This window comes from Equus caballus, chromosome 10 (genome assembly GCF_041296265.1).
Source record: "Equus caballus isolate H_3958 breed thoroughbred chromosome 10, TB-T2T, whole genome shotgun sequence".
Lineage (NCBI taxonomy): Eukaryota > Metazoa > Chordata > Mammalia > Perissodactyla > Equidae > Equus > Equus caballus.
This window is the reverse complement of record NC_091693.1, coordinates 74655116-74666975: the sequence shown is the minus strand read 5'-3', so window position 1 is coordinate 74666975 and position 11860 is coordinate 74655116. Positions and strand designations below refer to the sequence as shown.

The window sequence follows — 11860 nt, the reverse complement described above, 5'->3', positions numbered from 1 at the left end:
CTACCCTGACCTTGGCTCCATGCTATTTCATACCTGGGATATGCAGCTTTCCAACACACGACTCCAATTCCCCTGACGTTCTGAGGATTTCCTTTCTTCTGGACCAGCCAATCTCTCAGGGAACTATAACCCATAAAATTTCTAAAAGCAGAAGTGAGCACTTGGCATTCTGACCCTCTTGACCCGCTTCTGAGCCTCATGACCGTCTTGAGTGCCATCAGCTCTGGCTTACCAGGCAGGCCACTCAGGCTTCACCCCAGTGGCAGCTGGAGATCACGCGCCAGCAGCAGGAGGGATTGACACAGGTGCCTCCCTGGGGCAGAGCTGGTGACCAGGACCAGCTCTAGTCTCTAGCCTCACAGCAATCTCTATGCAACCCAGTTTAAATTCTCCTGTAGCCACTTAGGTCTGAGCCAGGAAAGCACTAGCTCTGGACAGTTAAGATAAGCTGTCCTTCCCACAGTAGAGGCTGGCATTGCTGCTGTAATATAGTGGCCTGAAATATCCCCATCTCTTCTTTTTTATTTACTTATTTATTTATTTATTTTGAGGAAGATTAGCTCTGAGCTAACATCTGCTGCCAATCCTCCTCTTTTTGCTGAGGAAGACTGGCCCTGAGCTAACATCCAGGCCCATCTTCCTCTACTTGATATGTGGGACGCCTGCCACAGCATGGCTTGCCAAGAGGTGCCATGTCTGCACCTGGGATCCGAACTGGTGAACCCCGGGCCGCTGAGAAGCAGAACGTGTGCACGTAACTGCTGCGCCACCGGGCCGGCCCCCATCTCCTCTTTTAATGAGGTATTTCAGGCAGAAAGAAGAAAGGATGATCTACTGCCACACACCATGTTTATAGAATCATCATGTCCTTGAGTTTGTATTAGAATCCGGAGTATTCTTCAGAGGGTGATAAGGGGAGTAAACTCAGGGGGTTGGTTAGGTCGATAGGTGTTCAGGATGACTGAAAGCTATCATAAAAATGCACTTACATTTTATCCTTTCCACCTCAAGAGCACACTCCTGAATGGACCCCATCAATCTCAACTTTTTCAGAACTCTTCTTTGAACATCACGGAAATGTCCACAGAGCCCAGACTTCCCTGGAGGGATTGGCTGGGGGGTGCTTCGGAGGGCATTGTAAGCCCGACTGAGATGATAATGCAATTCAAGAGGTGGTCACAAGGCTAAAATAGTAGAAATCATTGGGTCACTATCTTAAAAAAAGAACAATTGCAATCTAATAGCTGGTAACCATGTTTACTTTTACAATGAAAGGCAGAAAGCACCAGCCTTTGTTCGAATATACTGCCCTGAACAACTTGGGAGAAAAAGAAGATTTTTAGAAATTGGTGCTAAGCACACAATCAGAAATGCAGACAGAAATTTATATTCAAAGTTTTCCCTGCAATATTATTTATAATAGTGAAAAATCAAAACCAAGCTGCATTAGAAGTAAGAGAAATAGTTAAATAAAATTAAGACATATCAATGTCAAAATATCACACAGTCATTAAAAAAAGATGTTAATATTCATAATTAAGTAAAAAACAGGATAAAAATTGTGTGTACAGTATGAGTGGGGCTATATTAATAGTTCTTAGTTTTACGTGGGAGTGTTCTGTATCATTTTTATTTTCTTCTGTGTTTTCCAGACTTTCTGCAAGGAACATGTATTACTTGTAGAATCAGAAAAACCTGAAGAGAGAACTAGAGATTTTAAGTGGATGATAGTCATTTTACATAGGATATATTAAATATTTCTCAAAATAGTTAACTCCTTGATTGCATAAATATGTGATTTAATTTCAACATACAATTCATTAATTGAGCAAATACTTATTAAGTGCCTACAATTTGCTGGCAATTTATTTATTTATGCAACAAATATTTATCGGAGAGTGAGCAGGAGGTGTAGAAAATAAAATGGATTCCCTGCCTTCTGGGAGTTAAGAGTCTGCTAGGAATTGGTGATACCGAGATAAAAGACAAAAAATTCCTCCCCTCAAGCAACTTAATGATCCAGAAAGAAAGACAGACAAGTTAATAAAAGATGATGATGCCTAGCACGGGGTTAATACAGGGGCCATGCGGTGCAGGCCGAGGAGATCAGCAAAGAAAGAAAGGGAGAGAACAGACGGGCTCTTGGCCGGGACCACAGTGCTCAGCTGAATGCAAGTAAACTCCTCATGGTTTCCTTCTTGTGGCTCATCTTGACTCCCGAACTGTTTCATTATCCGTTCCACTCCAGGGGTTTCGACTGTGTTCAAAGGAGGCAACTGAAAAAAAGAGTCCATTTTTAACTGAAAACACAAAAAAAATATGACTTCTCCATGTCCATACCCACCTTACTACTAAGCAGAGGAGTCTGCTACTGCCAGAGACTGAAGGTTTGTGTCCCCCCAAAATGTCGTTGTTGTGTCCTGAAACCTATGTGATGGTATTAGGAGGTGAGGCCTTTGGGAGGATTCCGTCATGAGAGTGGAGCCCTTCTGAAAGGGATTAGTGCCCTTATCAATAGGGCTGGAGAGCTTCCTCGTTCCCTCCACCATATGAGGACATAGCAAGATGGAGTCTATGAACCAAGAAGTGGGTCCTCACCCAAGGCCAGATGTGCCTTCACCTGGATCTTGGAATTCCCAGCCTCCAGAACTGTGAGAAATAAATGTTTGTTGTTTACAAGCCACCAGTCTACGGTATTCTGTTATAGCAGCCGGAGATGACTAAGACAGCCACCTTTGTTCGTTAGGAACCCTAAGGAAACACTGGTTTAACAACAAGGACAAAAAGCCCAGAGCCCAGGCAGAGCCATGGAAGGGGCCACACCTGTCTTCAGTCTCTGGCTCTCCTTTCCACCTTTTGAATGGCTTCTAAATTTCTTTGTGACACACAGATGCAATCCTACACTTGCGTAGCTCTTTACATAGAAGAACCTAAATGGGAAACCAGACTCTAGTTTCCTATAATTATCGGGAGACAGGTGACACCCACCCCGCCTTGCCCCCCCCCACGCCCCCCCCCCCCAGGTCTGTTTGCACAAATGGATGCCTACAGGCAATTGTTCTTGCTTGATGGTTGCTCTTGTTGTTGCTGCTGTTTGTGAGGATGACTGGAGGAAATATGGAGATGCAGGGAAGTGGAGCAGAGTAGTAAGTGCAAGATAAGGGGCTAAGACCAACAAATGGGGCCGGAAGTTAGGAGAAAGTGTATGATTAATGAAAATGTCACCTCATTGTAGCCACATGCTGATGGGGCTAAGGACATTCATGTTCCACACGTCATCTCTTAGAAACTTTACCCCCTCTGATCATGAGAACCATATGACTGACCCTTGACCCTTGAACTTTCATAAGTCTCCCAGTCATATTTAAAGCTTAATTACAGAAACTGCGCAGCCCACCCCCCAACATCTGAATATGTTTTTCCTAACTTAGTCTTGATTTTCTAGTATTGTGTGTAATTTCCTTGTACCTGATTCCTTCATTTTATGCTCCCATTAACTTCTTATACGATATCTGTGGTCAGCAGATAAAAATCTTGCTTGGTGGGAAGCTGAGTATTAATAAATACAGGAAAATGTGAGTCTCAACAATAGCCCTGTGGAATAGCGAGCCCCATGCTGTGTCTCAGTTTTCCACATGAGGAAACTAAGGTGAAGATTTGTCAAGTTGTGTGCTGTTGTGTTACCCTGAGTATTTGCATGTTGAAAGAGGCTGGTGTTTTTGGAGAGAGGTGAATCAGAGAGGAATTTCTAACATCCTAGTGGGGGAGATCTTTGTCTTTCCTATATATCAATAAACCTAGTCCTGTCAATTGACAGTCTTCTTACTCAAACATTACTTGTCTAGCTAAGTGATTTTTTAAAAAGTTGGAAAAAAAATTATCAGATGATGTAGAAAGTAGCATTTGGTCTCCAAGGGAAGTACCGGGGATGCAGACAGGAGGACCAACTGCTGGAAAAAAAGAGAAAGGGATGAGGGAGAGCTGAGCAACTCCAAACGAAAAATTAAATTAATTGTAAAATCTAATTTAAAGCAAAATAGAGCAGCAGATGTGGAGGGAGTTGAAACTCCTCCTTGGATTGTATGCCCTAAACCTTCCTGTCTTTCATTCAGCCTGAACATCATCCTATTTATACCAAATAGCAAAACTGGATTAATTAAGAAATAAAATGCTCCAGACAGTTCATTTCTGGGGATTGTTGGTACACAGCATGTACGAGAAGAAAGGAATGCTTGTAATTTTAATTTCTCCAGAAAGAGAGACCACCAACACTTTGTGCCTCAAACTTTTAAAGCCTGTTTTCCTGCGAGACGGTCCTAAGGATCTTTAAGGCCTGGAATCAAGTATTAGTCAAATATTTATTTATTTATTTATAAAATACCATTCTTCTTCCTTTTTTGGTGAGGAAGATTGTCCCTGAGCTAACATCTGTGCCAGTCTTCCTCTGCTTTGTATGTGGGATGCCGCCACGGCTTGATGAGTGATGTATATAGGTCGGTGCCCAGAATCCGAACTGGCGAAGCCCGGGTACTGAAGCAGAACATGCAAACTTAACCGCTACACTGCTGGTCTGGCCCCAATACATATGCATTTTTGCAGTTCACTTTTTCTTACAACACGTACTAGTGAACACCTTCTGTGAGTCAGAAGCTGTGTGAGCTTCTCCGCCATGTAGGGGGTTTTAGAGACAGTTTGGATGCCAAGATCCAAAATCAAGTCACAGGCCAGATCTGTCAAGACTTCCGCATGGTCGTCATGAGCAAGACCAGTCATATCAAGAAATGAGAGAAGAAAACTGCTTCCTTTGTGCTGTCACAGGGCGAGTGGAAAATGAAGCAGCTGCTGAGGAGCCTTGTGCTCTTCAAACTCTTCATGAGGTGAACTTCTACTCCCCGGAGATGCATGAACAGCAAATCAGGATGCTGGTTCCCCCGGCTCAGAACCACTGGTTTGCCTCCTGCTAGCCACTGGCCCAACACCTGCCAGAGCACTCGCAATTTAATCATGGATGTTACCTGGTTCCACTCTCACCTTGTATAAAATCATCCTTTATACACTGGCCTTTCTATTTAGTGATGTTCTGCTCAAGGTGTTTAAATTTTATAAAAATCTGAACAACTTGATTGAAATCTGCTTTTGTATATTCCTTTCTGCACACATTTAAGCATCACGATAAAATGCAAGTTCTAGTAACCAGGCAGGAGAATCCAGCTGGGAATATTAACATGCAAAGGAACCAATGTTAGAAAAGTTGAGAAATCTCACTAGCCAACAGCAACAGCAATAATATTTAACATTTATTGAATGTTGCCCACTAGATGCCAACCACTGGGTTAGTGCATTCATGCTGTATTAGCTTCCTGGAGCTGCCATAACAAAGTACCACAAACTGATTGGCTTAACAGAAATTTATTGACTCATGGCTCTGGAGGCTAGGAGTCTGAGATCAAGGTGTTTGCAGTGTTGGTTCCTTCTGAGGTCTGTGAGACAGAATCTGTTCCATGCCTCTCTCCTAGCCCCCAGTGGTTTGTTGGCAATCTTTGGTGTTCCTTGGCTTGTAGATGCATCAACCCGATCTCTGCCTTTAACTTCACATAGTGTCCTCCCTTTGTGACTGTCTGTCTGTGTCCAAATTTCCTCTTTTCATAAGGACACTAGTTGTAGTGGGTTAAGGCCCACCCTAAGGACCTCATCTTAACTTGGCCATCTGCAAAGACCCTACTACTAAATAAAGTCACCTTCACAGGTCCTTGGGATTAAGACTTCAACATCTTTTAGAGGGGACATAATTCAGCCCATAGCACATGCATTATCTCATTCAGAGTTGAAGCAGGGGCTATGATTTTCACCATTACAACCTGGGGCACTGCAGCTCGAAAAGCTTTGCTTACCTTTTCTGAATTCGTCTTCTGCACAAATGGCAGAACCAGGGTTTGAATCCAGACAGTTTGACTCAAAAGACCATTGTCTTAATCACTGCTTGGGGTTCCCAAAGGAGTCCGAGGAACTTTCCTGACCTCTCCATTGTTTGACCATAGATTATGCTCCGTGATCCTCCAAGCTACTCATAGGAATACTAGCTACCAATGATTGAGCACCTGCCATGCATATTTGCATTATCTCATTTAAGCCCCCAAAACAACTTTAGAAGTCAGATACTCTTTACCCCAGTTCACAGATAAGCAATCAAAGGTCAAAGAAGTTGAGAACATTCGGCCAAGGTCACAAATAAAGTAAGGGTCTTTGATCCTGAAGAAGGATTTCTCTGTTCTGCACTTTGCTGCCTTTCACCCTGAGCTCAGGGAAGACCAACCTATCATTCGGTCACATGAGAAAATAACAAGCCCAGGTAAATCTCACCAGTGCTGTTTTTAGCAGCGTGCACAAAACAAATCTCAATTCCTAAGAATTTGAATCAGCCAGAGAAGGTGTAGGAAAATTTCGAATGTTTCTCTGATTACCTGGGCGACCTTGCCCGTGCTCTGTAAATATGTAATGACTAATCAGCCGGAGCAGCCGAGGGATTTTTCTAGATGAGGGCAGTTTTCGTTTGTGTATGTGATTTGCCTAACTATGTCTATGGAAGAGGAAAAGGCTTCTAACTATTTATTTAGCAAAATGATGGATCAAAATAAAAGGAGAAACCATTTCACTCATACTTAGGTAAGACATTTTAATCTTTCTTAAATCTCTGTGTGTATTTATGGGTTCATAGCAACTGGCAGACCATTAAGGACAGAAATGTGCATGTGTGGAATACAAAGAGAAGAGGGCCCTGGGCCGTGGGGATGTGTGCTGAGGAAGGACGGTTGATGTTTGGCAAGTGGCAAACACCAGTGGTCACTGATTAGGAAGAGTCCTTGGCAAAATAAGATTATCTGGAGTTTGTTGACTATTATAGTTTTCAGTTTTCTGACATCCGCAAAAAGAGAAAAATACAAATCTTGACTCCCAGGAGCTTTGCAGTTTGCCAACTCTCTGAGAGCACTGGCAGCTTTATAGTGCCATCATGTGGTCACTTCTCAATCTGTTCAAAAATCGGCTAGAGCCAAGCCTGGCAAAGGAGACTCCGAATGATTCAGCTATGATTGTGTTAGGCGGTTCTGGTGGGAACAGAGCTGGCTGGTCCTGCATCTGATATAGGCAGCAATAGTGTGTGTACTGGAGGAGGGGGAAGAAAGGGCTGAGAAGATTCCCGGAGGCAGAGCTGGGGTGGGACAACAATCCAAGAATCCAAGAAACTGGACTTGGCCATGTAGACAGGCAGCTGGCAAAGAGGAAATTTATCCATTGAAGGTTAGGGCCACACTAGCAGGCTTGGGTTCATAAGCCAGACTTAATTCTTGAGAAAGAGGAATTGGTAAGGGTAAGGCTAGGCCCCAACACTCATGGGGTAGGGGGGACTGGGAAATAGGAACTGGAGCTAAACCTCAGTTACAGTCTTGCCTGGTCACTGGCTCTTAAAAGAAGCAGGTGACCCACGTGTCTCACTCAAGAGAGCTCCAGAAGTCCAGCCAAGCCCTGCCTGGACACCCTGCACCCTCCTCCAGCCCCCACAGGAATGCCCTCCTGCTGACACACTCCCCTGGCCACACTCTTCTCCTCAGCAGAGGGAGGGAATTTTGTCCACAAAAAAGAATCTGGGGTCTAGAGTCTCGTCACTGGGCGGGGCTCTAGGAGGAAAAGCAGGTTTCAGGCTCTGGGGAAATAAATGAAGGCCAACCAACTGTGAAATGCAAAGACTATTTATTCTGAGCTTGCTATAGCAAGGGAGCCAGCCACCGTCACTTTCCGTGTGGCGGAGACTCCAAGGTGGGCAGAGGAGTGGGACAGCTTTATAGTGCAAAAAACAGAGGACTTCAAGTGTGTCCCTATTGGAGGCTGTTGGCCTGGGGAAGCTGTAGGCGGGCTAACGAGAAGTAGGGCGACCTGTGTAATTGATTAGGGGTACATATTCAGCTTTCTCCAGTTGCTCCTAAGTTGGAAGCAGGGACAAAAATTAGGGAAGCTGTCAGTTATTAATCAAATCCTGGCCATTTGGGCCAGTTGTTACAGAAGTTATTGTTTAGCTTCCTGGATTGTCGCTGGAGACAGCAACCTGGCTTCCTAGAAGCCTGGCTTGTAGCAGGCTGACTTTCTGCATTGTTTACTGTAGATAAGGGAATTGGTTTCCCTGGCAAGCGGCTACAGACTGTGGGTCAAAGTTCTATGTTTATATATGGTCTATCCCATTTGTATATTCAGTCTCTCAGCTCTGAGGGGCTCTCACCCAAGGATCAGCCTAGGAGCAAGTGGTCAGCACTGAAGGCCCCCTCTTGAGTCAGACAAACAATGAGGACTTGGAATTGGCAAAAAACCTCACCCCACCCTACCCCCAGTCAGAATCAAGTTTTCAAGGGGACAGGACCAGTTGGAAGCCCAATGGTCAGTACTGGGGTATATCATGGCTCAGACCAACAGCCAAGATAGACCCATGCTAAACCCCTCCTGGCCATTCATATGTGACTTGATTATTTGCTGCCTTAGTCAGGATTAGATGAGGAACTTGGAAGAGACTTCAGCTTCAGGAGAAGGAGGAGCAAGTGGTGATGGTGGTAATGACGGTGGTGGTGGTGGTGGTGGTGGTATTAGGGTGGCACATTTTGTGGGCAGATGAGGGAGGTAAGAGACATGAAACAGAGCCTGCCATTTCCTACAGGGTGTCTTAGTGCCTCTAATTAGGATTTGGGGACCTTGCCCTATCTTGGAGAGAAACTATATTTAATTTCCTAGAAAGACAGTGGCCGTGGTTTGGAAAGGGCAGGGGTGCTGCAAATGCAAGGCTGGGCAGCCCTAGGTACAGGCACTCCTGTTTAATTCAAGTAGAGCAAAAGAACTCCAATCTGTGCCACAGTGGAGCTGAGAGTTTTCCTGTCCTATTGGTGATTGCAATTCTACTCCCACTTCTACAGCATCCCTCAACTAGGAAGTTACATGTGAATCAACACAACCCCATGTCATACTGACATCATTCCCTTCACAGCTCCATACAAGCCAACTGGTGGCACAGAAACCTGAGTTGTAGCCACTGTATTATAATCAGCCACTGGCAATAGGCAAAATATGGGTGAGTTAATCAGGAAAGGCCTTTGGGAGCAGATGGATAGATACACAGTTTTTTAGTTTCTAGCAGAGTCTTGCTCTGTGTGGACACTGGAACTCACTGAGGCCCAGTGTGGAATGGTACAGTGTTCCCCAATCTTCAATCATCGTTTGGGCCATAGCCATACTCAGCCTACATAATTCCTTAATATTTTTCCTTAAATTTATTTACTCTTTCTCATTATATTTATTTGGAAAGGGAAACTAAATCACTATTGAAATGGAAAGCCAGTATCACTTGTCACAAATAGAAGGTAAGCCTAAATATAAATACACAAGTAATCAAATAAAACTCTTCACCCATAGACTGCCCCCAAATTGTCTCCTATGCCACCACTGGTACAAGGGCCACACTTGGGGAAATCGTGCAGTCATTAAGAACCCTGGCTCTGGTGTCAGATTGCCTGGGTTTGAAGTCTAACTGTAAAAATCTTAAGCAAATTTTTAGCCTCTCTTACTTTGGTTTCCTCATCTGTAAATTAGGGTATATGCTTCATGGAGCTGTTGTGGGATTCAAGAGATGGTAGATAAAAGATTTGGCACAATGCCCAGCATATGATAAACAGTAAATGTTAGCTGTCACTCTTACTGTCACTATCATTGTTATTAATATCATCATTTTGGACTAGGTCACCAGTGTGTAGCTCCTTCTAATAGCTGGTCCACACTTATCTATAGACAGGAATCATGGTGGGAATACACACAGGGTAGATGTCTTGAAAGATTTGCAGACTACTAAAAACAAAGAGCCACAGGATCCAGTCAATAGAACTGTCGCACCTTTCTCCAATAAAACTCCAGTCAGTGAGTCAGAAAACTAAGTATATCAATCAACTTTTGACTGTATTTTTGATATGACCTTTCCTTTCCCAGCCCCTTGGTTCTCCGTAATGATATTTCTTTCTCCTGGTGCTCACTTATCAGTCAGAGTCTCAGCAGGAATCAGATGGTACCCAAAGGAGTAATTGAGGAGTTTAGTAATAGAGCTATTTACAGAGGTGTGGGCAAGACTTAAAGAAGCCAGCAAAAGGTAACAGAGTCCCCAGGGCCTACCAACAACAAGAAGCTGTCACACCCCTAAGTCTAAGCTGTAAAAAGAGTGTTGAAATAAATTTCTAGGCTGAAGATGGAGCCACTCCTGCCCCAGATGCCATGTCAGCAAACCAAACTTTCTCGTGTTCCTATAAATGCTCTGCTCAACCAGAAACCCAGCATATCCAGTCAGCCGATCCCCAATGCCGAGCCGACACTACGCTGTATACTTATTTCTTTGTTCTTTGATCTTTCTAAATAAGGCTCCCCTAATCCACGGATTTTTTTCCCTTGAATAAAGGACATCAAACTCATTACTAAATTGTTTTAGTTTTGTCACTTGACACGAAGAACCTGTTTCTGGAACCCTGGGGGTACCAAAGCCATGAGAGGCCACCCACTCCACCCCCACAGGAGCTGTGGCCTTCATAGAGGAACATGGGCCAGCAGGGAGGGAGCAGAGAGAACACCTACCATGCATGGATTCTCTTCCTGCCTGCTGTGCCCTGCCAGTGCTTCCCAAGGGTTGAACCCAATTTGAAGCCAGAGAACAAGGGGAGTACTGGACATGCCATCCTTAAGGTCAGCAGGAAAGGGCAGGGAGTGGACCAACAGGGCCAGATGGAGAATTACCAACACATTCACATAACATTATGATGCTTATATATATCCATGATGCCCTTGGCATTCCTTAAACTCTCAGTAGAATGAGTTGTAAATGTCCAGTGAATTAGACTGTAAATGTGTCGGCAACACAAAGACCAGTGAAGGCGCAAACAGAATAGAGGCGGTACCATACATGGAGCGCTCTGAGAAAGCGCTCCCCCTGCAGGCCAGGGGCCACTGCACAGGAGCTCACAGCAGCTCAGCACTAGCTCCCATCCAAGTAAGAAGCCATCTCTTAGCTGGTGGGCCAGAGCTCGGCTACCAAGGAGCACAACTTTGGAAGTTAAGGGAATAGTCCCTGGAAGGGACCCCCATGACGCTCATCTACACCACAAGCTAGCAAAATCAGGAAGCAGTGCAATTAAAATCACTCTCCTACTAACAAATAAAGCACGTGTCCCCGAAGTCTTTTGAGAGAAGAACACAGCACTGTACGCCTCTGGGGCACATGCTAAACGCCTGAGCCCAGCTGCCGTTAACAGCAGTTTGGAGTAGCCGCGGCAGAGTGTGCGCTGGCGTGAAGGGCAAAGCTGGCACCTGTCAGAGTGTGGGCTTCCAGGCCCCATGGCAGGAAGGCAGGCGAGCCCCCTTCTTCGAGTAGGTCCACAGGGTGCAAGTCCCAGGCAGGCAGAAACAGTATTTCCTTGAGTGAGGAAACCAGCCTGTCCAATCCGGCTACCTTCTCCTAGCTAGGCCAAGCTAACAGTCCTGTTACCAGAGCAGCCCCATCCGCTTCTCTCTCTTTTTTTTACATTTACCGTTTAACTATTTGTAAGTGTGCAGTTCAGTAGTGTTAAGTACATTTACATTGTTGTAAAACCAATCTCCAGAACTCTTTCGTCTTGTGAAACTGAACTCTATACCCATCAAATTCCCCATGTCCCCCTCCCCTCAACTCCCGGCCACCCCCTACTCCTTTCTCTCTCTCTAGATTTAGCTACTCTAGGTCCCTCATATAAAAGTGGGATCACTTGGGATTGGTCTTTTTGTGACTGGCTTATTTCAGTTAGCAAAACGTCCT

At 44.7% G+C, this 11860-nt stretch overlaps 1 protein-coding gene across 1 annotated transcript in view; it reads right to left on the bottom strand.

Moving 5' to 3' along the window:
* Window positions 1-852: 852 nt before the first annotated feature.
* Window positions 853-11860, bottom strand: part of LOC111775357 (bridging integrator 2-like) — a 71503-nt gene continuing 60495 nt past the window's right edge. Inside the window, exon 4 of the mRNA XM_070222808.1 lies at window positions 853-2276. The gene's annotated coding sequence lies outside the window, so the exon portion shown is untranslated. The remainder of the gene's footprint in view (window positions 2277-11860) is intronic.